Genomic DNA, 13,512 nt, shown 5'->3' with positions numbered 1-13,512 from the left:
AGGAGACCTGGTGGAATCCTACATGCCGAATCTGGAGTCTTACCCTCAAGAGAGTCCCTAAATAGACCTAACAGGGGCTTGGTCACTCTGCAGGGTGACCACCTATCAGAGAGGGTCACTGACTTCAGTCACCTATCCTGACTAACCAGATGCTCACGAGTACTTCTACATATCTTGGTTCCAAGAAGGCAGAATCAAGTGGCCACCTGAAGGAGCTCTGGGCACTACCCCTGGGGTGGTGATGGACTGGGGAGTGGTCACCCCCCTTTCTTTGTGTGCTTTCATGCCAGAGCAGAGACCGGGGGTCCCTGGACAGTGCAAACCGGATTATGCAAGGAGAGCACCAAGTGTGCCCTTCAAAGCTACCCCTCCCCAGCCATCTAACACCTATTTTCAAGGACGAGGGTGTTGCCTCCTTCTCCCACAGGAAATCCTTTGTTCTACCTTCCCCTGCTTGAGCTGGTCAAGTAGCAGGAAGGCAGAATCCTGTTTTAGGGGATGCACTGGTTTCTCACAAACCCTGAATACTGGGGGATCCTCTAAGGAGGCCCCAGAGTGCATGGAATCATACCACAAATACTGGCATTAGTATTGGGATATGATTCCAACATGTTTGACACCAAAGATGCCTAGGTTCAGAGTTACAACCATGTAGCTGGACAACAGATAGTGACCTGTGACCAGTCTGCGGGTAAAATGGCTTCCCCGTACTTGCAAAGTCCAGTGCATTGGAACATGAGTTCATAGGGGCACCCCTGCTCATGCAGGTGCACCCCCACACATAGGAACCTGCACCCTGCCCTCAGGGCTAGGAGGGACTACCACAGAGGTGACATACAGTGACCTAGTGTAGTGACCAGTAGTGAAAGGGTTCATGCACCTTTTCATGTAGGCTGCAACGGCAGGCCTACAGACACTTTTTTACATGGACTCCCATTGGAGACACAATACATGCTGCAGCCCATGGGGACCCCTGGTGTACCAATGCCCCCGGTACCTAGGTACTAGGGATATACAGCATACCAAATGTGGGGTGTAAAGGGTTCCAAAGTGACCAAGAGAGCAAAATCACTGGGGTCCTGGTTAGCAGGATCCAAGTGAAAACAGTCTAAACACACTAATAACCAGGCAAAACATGGGGCTATCCGTGCCAAAACGAGTGCCTTTCCTACACAACCCCGCACCCATCTAACAAAGGACAATAAGACTCACCTTGCCCACTTGAGTCTTCATTGTCTGAGTGGAAATATTTGCAGAGTTTATCTGCATTGAAGTGGTTACTCCCAGGTCTATGTTCCACTGTGTAGCCCATTCCCTGTAGGGAGATGGACCATCCCAACAATTTGTGATTTTCTCCTTTCATCTGTTTAAGCCATAGAAGGGGCTTGTGGTCTGTCTGAACAAGGAAGTGAGTGCCAAACAGGTAGGGCCCCAACTTCCCCAACTTCCCCAGACCACAGCAAAAGCTTACCTCTCAATGACTGACCAATGCTTCTCTCTTGGAGTCAACGTTCTACTTATAAAAGCTACAGGTTGATCCTGACCCTCTTCATTTAGTTGTGAAAGTACTGCCCCTATCCCTACCTCAGAAGCATCTATTTGAACAATTAATTGTTTGGAGTACTCAGGGCTTCTTAGAATGGGAGAAGAGCACATGGCCTGTTTCAGGTCATCAAAGGCCTTCTGGCAGTTGGTTTTCCATTAGACTTTCTTTGGCATATTTTTGGATGTGAGATAATGTAAGGGTGCTACATTGGAGCAATACCCTTTAATGAACCTCTTGTAGTACCCAGTCAGTCCTTTGAAGGCTCTGACTTGGGTTTGAGTAGTAGGGGCAACCCAATCCAAGACTGTCTGGATTTTGCCCTGGAGTGGCTGAATTTGGCTTGCCCTATCTGGAATTTTGATGCCTTGATAGTGAGGCTGGCCTTTTTCAAGGCCTCAAGTACATTTCTAAGGTGGACCAGGTGATCCTCCCAGGTGGAGCTGAAGACAGCTATATCATCTAGATATGCCGCACCAGAGCTTTCCAGACCTTGGAGAACTTTGTTCACCAACCTTTGAAATGTTGCAGGATCATTCTGGGCATTCTTCAAACCAAAGGGCATCACTTAAAGTGATAATGCCCACTAGGTGTTGAGAATGCTGCTTTAGGTTCGGCATCTTCTGATAATTTGATCTGCCAGTAGCCAGCAGTCAAATCAAATGTGCTAAGATACTGGCAGCCGCCAGGGTATCTATCAGCTCATATTCCCTATGGTTTGGATCAGCATCAGTCCTGGTGACTGTGTTGAGGCCTCTGTAGTCAACACAGAACCTCTTCTCTCTTTGACCATTTTGAGAGTGGGGCTTTGGCACTACGACTAAAGGACTAGCCCATGGGCTGTCTGAAGGCTCAATAACTCCTAAGTCAAGCATCTTTTGCACTTCTGCTTTGATGCATTCCCTGACATGATCAGGCTGCCTATATATTTTGCTTTTTACAGGCAGGCTGTCGGTGTGTCAATGCTGTGTCCACACCATGTGGCTTGACCAGGGGTCAGAGAAAACAGTTCAGAGAACTGACACAGGAGATTTCCACAGTCATCCTTTTGCTGGTCAGGGAGGCAGTCAGCAAGAACCACTCCCTCTACTGAGCCATCTACTGGGTTGTGGGAGAAGAGGTCAGGGAGAGGTTCACTCTCCTCCTCCTGACCTTCATCAGTCACCATGAGCAAAGTCATGTCAGCCCTGTCATAGTAAGTCTTTGTTTACTTCACATGAAGCACCTGTGGGGGATTCTGGGAGTGCCTAAATCTACCAAGTAGGTGGCATCACCTATCTTTTCCACTATAGTGTGAGGACCACTTTATATTGGAGTGCCCTAGGAACCACAGGGTCCAGTACCCACACATTTTGTCCTGATTGATGAACAGTCACAACACTACAATATTTTAATCACAACACTGATTTTACAGTTCTTGGGTGGCCTCAAGGTTTTTGGATGCCCTCTTCATGTACTCAGCCATTCTGGATCTTAGGATTAGTACATACTCTATTATGTCCTGTTTGGGAGGTTTGGGAGGTTGCTCCCAACCTTCCCTCTCAAGGGCAATTGGACCCCTAACAGAATGTCCAACAAAAGCTCAAAGAGGCTGTAGCCTACTCCCTTTTGTGGAACTTCCCTGTAGGCAAAGAGGACACAAGGCAATAGGACATCCATCCTCCTTCTGAGTTTTTCTGAGAGTCTCATTATCATAGCTTTGAGGGTTTTGTTGAACCTTTCAACTATCCCACTTGTTTGTGGGTGACAAGGGGTGGTGAATTAGTATATTACACCACACTCCTTCCACATGGCTTTAAGGTATGCATACATGAAGTTGGCATCTCTGTCTGATACCACATCCTTCGGAAAAAACCCACCTGGAAACAATTCCCAGGAGGGCATTTGCCACTACAGGAGCTGTAGTGGGCCTAAGGGGAATTGCTTCAGGGTACCTGGTGGCATGGTCCACCACCACCAGTATAAACCTGTTCCCAGATGCAGTTGGAGGGTCCAGGGGGACGACAATGTCCACCCCAACCTTCTCAAAGGGTAACACAACCACAGGCAGTGTAATTAGGGGAGTCTTTGGAGTACCACCTGTCTTGCCACTAACTTGACAGGTTACAGAGGAGCGACATAACTCCTTTATATCCTTAGACGTGTGGGGCCAGTGAAAGTGAGGGACACATTTATCCCAAGTCTTGCTTTGCCCCAAATGGCCTGCAAGGGGAACATCATGTGCTAAGGTCAACAAAAACTCCCTAAACGTTTGAGGAATAAACAACCTCCTGGTGGCACCAGGTGTGGGGTACTTTGCCTCAGAGTAAAAGAGGCCATTGTCCCAGAAGACCATATGGGTCATACCAACATCCTCTGCTTCCTGAGTTGCAGTTTGCTGCCCCAGACTTTCCAGAGTACGACTGGATTTCTGTGTCAGACTAAGTTCTTTCCTGGTGGGTTCTCCTGCACCTAAGAGCTCGGCTGTATAGGCCTTAAGCCCCTCTGGTGTAGGAAGTCTGAACGGGGGTAACTTTTTACCCTGCTTGCCTCTCTTTTTGGGAGCTGCCTATGCCATTTTTTCAGGCTCCAGTGCTCTTTGCTCTCCCTGTTTCGTGGCCTGTGCTCTGGTTAAAGCAAAGATGTGCACAGGGATACCCAGCATTTCTGCATTGGCCTCCAGCTCCACTTCAGCCCTAGCTGAAGTCTACGATTCATTACCTAACAGGCACTCTACAGGTAGATTAGTGGATACCACAACTTTCTTTGGGCTAGTAACCCCACTTAGATAAAGTCAACAATGGCCGTGGGGTGGCTCTGATTGTTGATGTGAGCATCAGTGACTTTGTACTTGTGACCAAGTAGGTGTTGTTCAGGTGACACCAGTTTCCTTGTCACCATTGTGACACTGGCACCTGTGTCCCTGTAGGCCTCAGCCTCAACACCATTTATAAGTGGATGCTGCCTGTACCTATCCATATTATGAGGACAAGCAGCTAGGGTGACAAGGTCCATGCCTCCATCAGAGACCAAACCTGCCTCAGTGGTTTCTGACTAACCCAGAGCCCACTATAGTCTCCAGGGTGAGCCCAGCTACACTCTTGGACTGAAAACTACTACTACTACCATTGCTATTGCCACGTAGAAATAGTAGTGGTAGTAGCAGGCTTGGTGCTCTTTTTAGGACAGGTGTTATCACCTGCCCTATGGCCTTTTTGCCTACATATGTTTCTTGAGGGAAGAGGAAGAGAACTTAGACCCACCTCCAGAAGAGTTTTGTGGGCCTGATGAAGACACTTTCTTGTTTGTTTTATCCACACCCATGTCCCGATTCTTAGAAGAATACTTCTTCTTGTGGTCGCCCCCTGTGGGAGTTTTCCTACCCACCCTGGTGCAAAGCCATTTGTTGCCATTTTACCCAATTGTTGGGGAGTGGTCAGATCTGAGTCCATGAGGTATTGATTCAGTTCATCAGATATGCAGTTATTAAGATTTTGCTCTCTAAGAAGAAGATTATACAAGCCCTGAAAAGCATGCACATTGCTGCCATGTAACCAGCCTTCCAGATGCCTGACAGAGCAGTCTACAAAATATACCCAATCCTGGGAGGACTCCTTCCTAGTCTCCCTGAATTTGATTCTGTACTCCTCTGTGGTTAAGCCAAATCCATCAAGGAGTGCATTCTTAAGTGCCTCACATTTATCTCATCCTCTTCTCTGACAGTGAGGAGTTTGTCCCTGCCTTTATCAGAAAAAGAAAGCAACAATATGGATACCCACTATCTCAGAGGGCCCCTCTGAACTTTACAGGCCCTCTCCAAGGCAGTGAACCAGTTTTGGATATCATCACCAACCTTGTAAGGTGGAACAATTTTGCTTAGGTTCCTGGAGTCAAAGGAGTCCTCCCTCACCCTGGTGTCCCTAAAGTTGTTGCTGCCACCATGGGGTGTTAGCCCCAAATTCTGTCTTTCCCTCTCCATTGCCAGGCCCTCTCTCTGTAGGGCTAACTGCTGCTGCTACAATCTAAATTTTGCCTGGTCTAGCTTCAGCCTGTGGAATTCCTTACCTAGGGACACCATCCTGAATTAGAATATCTGTTTCATAGGACGTCCTAGACACATGGTTTGGACAGATGAAGAGGACCTTTTCCTCCTCCTGGAGACCCCTTCATTCAACCCCCTGGGAGTGAAAGTGGACCTACTAGTGTGTCCCCACTTTACACTGCCATGCATGCTCCCTACAAGAATGGTGTGTTCCTCAGTTTCTTCTTACCCTCCCCAATGTAGTCTAGGTCTACCCTATCTAAGAGTGGAGGGCCAATCTCTTCCTCCTGGCCCTCCTGGTCTGCAGTGTTCTGGTTATCAGCCGGGCAGAGCATCCCTATGAGGAGAGACTTGTAAGGATTTCTCCCTGTCTTCAGTTTCCTGGAAGCCCACATCTCCCTCAGTTACTGAAAGGTACAGCCATCATACTAAGACACTGAAGACATTTCCCTAGAGTAGGGAATACGTAAATAGACTTTCTAAAGAGTTTAGAGGAAGGGCTATGCCGGACCCCCAACTTACCTAAACTAGAAGTCTAGTGATCCTAATTACTATGTACTGTATCCTATTGACCAGTGGTGGAGTTTCCTGTGGAAAGATATCAAATGACAAAAGGATCGTTGCTGAGACCCACATTGTTCAATATCTACATGATCCCACTCACCCTCATCATCAGAAAATAAAGGATGAACATAGTCTCCTACGCTGATAACACCCAACTTATCCTCTCCCTGACTGGGAACCCATCAACAGCAAGGAAGAATTTAAAAGACGGGATGGAAGCAGTAGCCATCTGGATGAGGGAAAGCTGCCTCACCACAGGCCTGGGACAAATCCTGGTGGCTCTCAACACTCGGCAAACCCACCACCGCTACGGACCATGCACGCAACCTCAGCGTCATCCTCAACTCAATGCTCACCAGGACCAGGCAGGTCAACTCCGTTGCCCCCACCTGCTTCCACACCCTCCAACTTCTCTCAAAGATCGTCAGATGGATACCATCCGACTGCGGGAAAACCGTGACATACCCCCTTAACACAGGCAGACTTGACTAGGGCAATGCCCTCTATGCTGGAACCTCCAAGAAAAACCTGAACAAGCTTCAACAGATCCAGAGCGCTGCTGCCAGACTCGTCCTAGACATCACTCGCTGAGAACACATCACAGACCACCTGGAGAACCTCCTCTGGCTCACTTTCGAAAAAAAGATCATTTACAAACTCCTCATACATGCCTACAAAGCACTCGACGATGACGGACCCAATTACCTCAACAACCACATCAACTGGTACTTCTTTCCCAGGCTCCTCCGCTCATCCCAACAGTCACTCGCCAACGTACCCTGAATAAAGAAGTCCTCGACTGGAGGAAGATCATTTTCTTACCTAGCAGCAGAAAGCTGGAATACCTTACCACGCACCTCAGATAGTCACCATAACTGCCTCAGTTCAGTAAGGACCACAAGACATGACTCTTTGACTGATCTGTGGGGTCACTCCTCAGTGCCTTGAGACCCTATCGGTGAGTAGTGCACTATACAAGTCCATGATTGATTGATTGTGGTGGACACCTATGGTGTTTGCACCTTATACCAGGTTCAGGCAACTCCTATTAGTGAATAAAGACAGTGTATAGGAAGCCAGGGCTCTCCAGCTGTGTTGAGCAGCCAATATTTATCTAGGAGGAGTTAAAGCACTTGCAATTTCACAGCAGTCATACAGCAACTTATCACACCTGAAAGTAACCACACATTGTTGCAAAATTAAAAGTGCTTTACAGTATTATAGTAACACTGAACTAGATTACTTATAGGCAGTCCCCCTATTGGAGGTAAGTACACACTATATATACACAGTAATTATTAGGAATTAGCATATAGGAATAACAAGCATTTCCAAAAAATAGTGAAAAATAGTTCGGGCCCTATAGGAGGGCCAAACCATATACTAAAGCTGGAAGAACTCTGGATCTCAAGAGATGACTACTTAGTGACCAGGAGACCAGAGGTAAGTACCTGGTCTTCCCAAAGACTAATACGGGGACGTGGAAAGAAGAAGATCTCAAGACGAGGACAAGTACGGTGGAACCCAATGATGGATTATGGAAGAGGAGGACATGAAAAAGAAGGGGACAGAGTCCAGTCCACACAGAAGTGTCCAGATGGGGCAGGAGCCACTACCCACCCTTCTGTGGATGTAGATCCGGGTCAACCGGGGAAAAAGAAGATCAGCTGTGGAGCCCAGGAGCTGCAGTGAAGTCCTTGGAGAGACACAGATGATGTCCCACGTTGGTTGTTGGTTTGCAGATGGTTAGTGGTCAGGAGGACCACTAACAAACCTTGGCAAATGCAATTTGACGCAAGAGAAGATTTGCAGAGCAGAAGAGGACCAGCAAGGTCCAGGGGACTTGACCCTTGGAGAGCAGTACAGTTTGACTCACAGCCTCCACAGGCAACCCACTGGCAGCAGGCACAATAATTTGTGTGAGGCTCAACCAGCACACCTGGAAAGGAGTCCTACATCGCTGGAGCATCAGAAGGGAGACTGTTCTTGCAAGGATGAAGTGGTGGAGGCCGGGGCTACTTGGAGCCTGAAGTTGCTTTGGAGCAGGAGTCAACAAACCTTGGCTGCTGCAAGAGTTGCAGTGCATAGGAGACTATCCTGCAGGGAGAGTCAAGGTCTCACCGTCTGCCAAATTCAACAGCAGAAAGAGAGGACCAAGGGGACCAATCAAATCCACCACTTGTATTGGAGATTCTTCCTGGATCTGGATGTCAGAAGATCCCAGAAGCTTGTCATTGCCTTAGGTGCCTGTGGATGCAAGGGAGTGACTCCTTCACTCCAAGGGAGATTCCTTTTTGCTTCTTTAGTGCAGCTGAAGTCTTGCTGACCCCAGAGGATGCACAGCTGTGGAAGGAGCCAGAAAAACAATGTTGCAAGGCGAGGTCGTCTCTGGAGTTGCAGGCTTGTTTGGTTCCTGAAGAGTCGAGCAGCGGTTCTGGTGGCCAGGAGCAGAGGAGTCCTAGTGGAGTCTTGCATGCCGAATCTGGAGACCTACCCTCACTCAAGTGAGTCTCTAAATAGCCCTAACAGGGGGCAGTGTCATTCTGCAGGGGGACCACCTATAAGAGAGGGTCACTGATGTACATCACCTGTCTTGACCAACCAGATGCTCCCAGCGGCCTCTGCACATCTTTTTTCCAAGATAGCAGAATCAAGTGGCCATATGGAGGAGCTCTAGGCACCACCCCTGGGGTGGTGTTGGACAGGAGAGTGGTAACTCCCCTTTCCTTTGTGTGCTTTTGTGTCAGAGCAGGGACCGAGGTCCGTGGACTGGTGCAAAGTGGATTATGCAAAGAGGGCACCAAATGTGCCCTTCAAAGTGAGCCGGTATCATGGGGAGGCTACCCATCCCGAGCCAGGTAACACCTATTTCCAAGGGAGAGGGTGATGCCTCCGTCTCCCACAGGAAAACCTTTGTTCAGCCTTGCCCTGCTTGAGCTGGTCAAGCACCAGGAGGGCAGAAACCCGTCTGAGGTGCTGCAACAGCGCAGGCTGCCCGTAAACCGTGAAAGACTGTTAGGAGCAATACAGGGGGTCCTCTAATGAGCCCCCAGAGTGCATAGAATCATACCACCAATACTGGCATTAGTGTTGGGGTGCGAGTCCAATATGTTTGACGCCAAACATGGCTAGGTACAGAGTTACTGTTGTGTAGCTGGACACAGGTAGTTGCCTGTGTCCAGTACACAGGTAAAATGGCTTCCGCGCACTAACGAAGTCCAGTGCATTGGAACTGAAGTTCGTAGGGCCACCTCTGCTCATGCAGGGGCCCCCACACACAGGGACCTGCACCCTGACCTCTGACAGTGACCTGGTGCAGTGACCAGCAGTGAAAGGGTGCATGCCATTTTTCACTCAGGTTGCAATGGCAGGCCTGCAGACACAGTTTGCATGGGCTACCGTGGGTGGCACAATACATTCTGCAGGCCATGGGGACCCCTTGTGTACCAAATGCCCTGGGTACCTAAGTACCATGTACTAAGGACTTACAGGGGTACACCAGTATGCCAATTGTGGGGTATAAAGGGTATCAAAGTAACCAATTTTACAGGAGGGAGCACAATCACTGGGGTCCTGGTTTAGTAGGATTCAAGTGAAAACAGTGTAAACACACTGATAAACAGGAAAAACATGGGGGTAACCACGCCAAAAAGAGTGACATTCCAACAGTCCTGACTTTTATAGACCACTACTATGAATTACTGTATGTTCTTTGAAACGTTATTGACCTGTAGCACATTCGGAGAACCTTCCTTTCTGAAAAAATTATTTATGGTGCTCCTGCATATACTTATGTTAAAAGAAGAATTAATAGAATTAAAGACCTGCAGAACTATTTTTTTTTAACCAAACAGCCTTATTCATTCTGTCTGTTGCATAGTGAACACTTAAAGGTATAGCAGTGGATGTGTTTTTCACTGTATATAATGAATGTTTATTTGAAGCACAGGCCCATAAAACGATCTCCAACTTTAATCTTGACAGTTGTTTCTTTCCAAGGTTCACTGTCCTTGCTTATTTTTAATTGAAGGAGCTACTCTCTTTCCCTGCCTTTCACTAGGTATACAATGTGTTTTCACAGACTGTTAAGGTATGTATGCTGCATGAAGTCAAATGTGCCAGGCATGGCCTTATCTATGCTCTCTGACGCCCCTCCTTTTCTCCAGGTATAATTCTGCTGTCAGCTAAATGAACAACACAGTTACAGTTTGGCTTGGAAGAATCTTGGGACTATCTTATCTTTGTGACTCTATCCAGTGTTCACCTGTAGAGAAAATTGAGAACAATTTCAAGAACTGGGCATATCAGTAAAGTAACTTCCCCTCAGTCTCACTAAAGTCAAAGGCCCTGTAAAACCAGCAATGGAAAGGTGGGGGCTTGAGCAATGTGGTAGACATGTATGGTTTTGCTCAGTTTTCCTATGAAGTGCATACCGTTTTCACTTCTTATCTTAGAGGCTAGCGGTTTGAACACCTTGAGGGCCATTTATACCCAAGCTTATGGACCACAAAGAGAATAAGGTTGTGGATGTCCCTTCCCCACCCACCCCGCAACAGGCCACCCACTTTAATTGTTGCACCCTTCAAATAAGCATCTTGTTACAAAAGAGGGTTACTACAGTCAAGAAACATACCTGGCATTTATGCATGATGAGGTCTGAGTGATGTTTTAACGAAAAGGTTTGCTTCTCAGCTTTGTTCCACCTCATTTGAGGTTTTGATTCCCATCACTTGATAATCATCTCTTTGCAACTGGAAGTCCTGTGAAAGAGGGCTTAGTTTATGACTACAGAGATTCTGCCGCATTTGCTTCTGTATGTTAGGAGTGATCCCCACTATCATTTAGGGCTATCATCAATCATAAGCAGATGTGGGGAAACCTAGTATAAACAACCACTATGCAGCTGTCACCATCAGCAGCAGTGGGAATCGCTCCCTACTTCTGCACAAGAAACCTATACTTTTGTTTTTTCCTCAATTCCACTACCATGAGAGTTGGTGAAACCGAAAGGTCATGTTGAGGTAATGTAATTGTTTTTATGGGGAAAAGCATTAAATGGCCCCAGAAGAAATTGGAGCAGTATTATCTACATTAGGAATGCAATGTTTACAATAATGTTACAGTTTAGAAACATAAAGTATCATTTATGCAAGAATGTGGTTTGAACTAGTTAAAATATATAGGAAAACTAGTACTGCAATACCCAAAAATGGTTCTTCTCATCACTGTTCATTCACTCTTATTTTTCTGGCTGAAAAAGTGCGTCTGGCAGATTTTTTTAAACACTTTTACTAGGTTTTCTATAAAATTATTAACCCCTTCGCTGCCAGGCCTTTTCCCCCTCAGGTGCAAGGCCTTTTTTTGGCTATTTGGGGCAGTTCGCACTTCGGCCTTCATAACTTTTTGTCCACATAAGCTACCCATGTCAAATTTGCATCGTTTTTTCCAACACCCTATGGAGTCTAGAGGTACCCAGAGTTTGTGGGTTCCCCTGGAGGAGACGAAGAAAGTAGCCAAAATAAAGCACAAATTTTGTTTTTTAAAAATAAAAAAGGAAAAAGGGCTGCAGAAGAATTGTGTTTTTTTCCTGGAAATGGCATCAACAAAGAGTTTGCGGTGCCAAAATCACCATCTTCCCAGCTTTCAGGAACAGGCAGACTTGAATCAGAAAACCACATTTTTAAAGACAATTTTAGCATTTTACTGGGACATACCCCATTTTTACTATCTTTCGTGCTTTCAGCCTCCTTTTAGTTAGTGACACAAATGGGTGTGAAACCAATGCTGGATCCCAGACAGCTACAAATTTCTGAAAAGTAGACAAAATTCTGAATTCAGCAATGGGTGATTTGTGTAGATTCTTCAAGGTTTTCCTACAGAAAGTAACAGCTAAAGTAATAAAATATTGAAATTGAGGTAAAAAAGGAGCCATTTCTGTCCACGTTTTCTTCTATAACTTCTTCCAGCTAATGCAGATTCTTAAAAGCAATATACCTTTAAATCTGCTTGACTCTTCTGGTTGCGGGGATATATAGGGCTTGTAGGTTCATCAAGAACCCTAGGTGCCCAGAGCCAATAAAGGAGCTGCACCTTGCAATGGGTTTTCTTTGTATAACGGGTATACAGCAATTCATTTGGTGAAATATAAAGAGTGAAAAATAGGTATTAAGGAAACGTTTGTATTTCCAAAAAGGGCATAAGATAAGGTGTTGAGAAGCAGTCGTTATTTGCACATCTCTGAATTCTGGGTACCCATACTAGCATGTGAATTACAGGGCATTTTGTCTCGTCTTTTTTACACACTGTCTTACATTTGGAAGGAAAAAATGTAGAGAAAGATAAGGGGCAATAACACTTGTTCTTCTGTTCTGTGTTCCCCCAAGTCTCACTTGCATGGGTAGACCTAATGACCGTGACAGGAAACACAACATGGAAACATTACATTTGTACAGTGAAATCTGCTGTGTTTTTTGGAAAGTGCCTAGCTGTGGACTTTGGCCTCTAGCTCAGCCGGCACCTAGGGAAACCTACCAAACCTGTGCATTTATCAAAACTAGACACCTAGGGGAATCCAGCATGGGGTGACTTGTGGGGCTCTCACCAGGTTCTGCTACCCAGAATTCTTTGCAAACCTCACAAATTGGCAAAAAACACCATTTCCTCAGATTTTGGTGTTGCAAAGTTTTGGAATCTGAGGGGAGCCACAAACTTCCTTCTACCAAGCATTTCCCTACATCTCCTGGATAAAAATGGTACCTCACTTTTGTGGGTAGGCCTAGTGCCCGCAACAGGAAATGCCCCATAACACCACGTGGACACATCAAAATTATTAAATATAAAACTACCTGTTTTTACGGGGGCACCTGAGTTTTTGGTCCTGGGCTCAGCAGCTATCAAGTGAAACCTACCTGACATTTCTGAAAATTAGACACCCGAGGGAGTCCAGGGAGGTGTGACTTGAGTGGATCCACCAGTGTTTTCTTACCCAGAATCCTCAGCAAACCTCACATTTAGCTAAAAAAATCAAATGTTCCCACATTTCTGTGTGGGATAAACTGCACAGGCACATGTTTACTACCCAACGTTCCCTTCAGTCTCCTGATAAAAATGATACCTCACTTGTGTAGGTGGGTCAAGCACCTGTGACAGGGAAGAGCCAAAAACATGTCGAAAATGAGGCGGAACCAAAGCGGGTCCGAAAGGGCAGTTTGGAAAAAAAACATTTTTGGCCAGCAAGTGGGGCAGAATTTTTATCAGTATGGATGCGAAAATACTGGGTGGTAGGAATTTTGTGGATTCCTGCAGATTCCGGATCGTTCCATCACAAATATGTGGGGAAAATGTGAGATTTCAAGCAAAGTTGGAGGTTTGCCGGGCATATTGG

The sequence above is a fragment of the Pleurodeles waltl genome, chromosome 6, assembly GCF_031143425.1.
Source record: "Pleurodeles waltl isolate 20211129_DDA chromosome 6, aPleWal1.hap1.20221129, whole genome shotgun sequence".
Taxonomy (NCBI): Eukaryota; Metazoa; Chordata; class Amphibia; order Caudata; family Salamandridae; genus Pleurodeles; species Pleurodeles waltl.
This window is presented reverse-complemented; position numbering follows the sequence as displayed.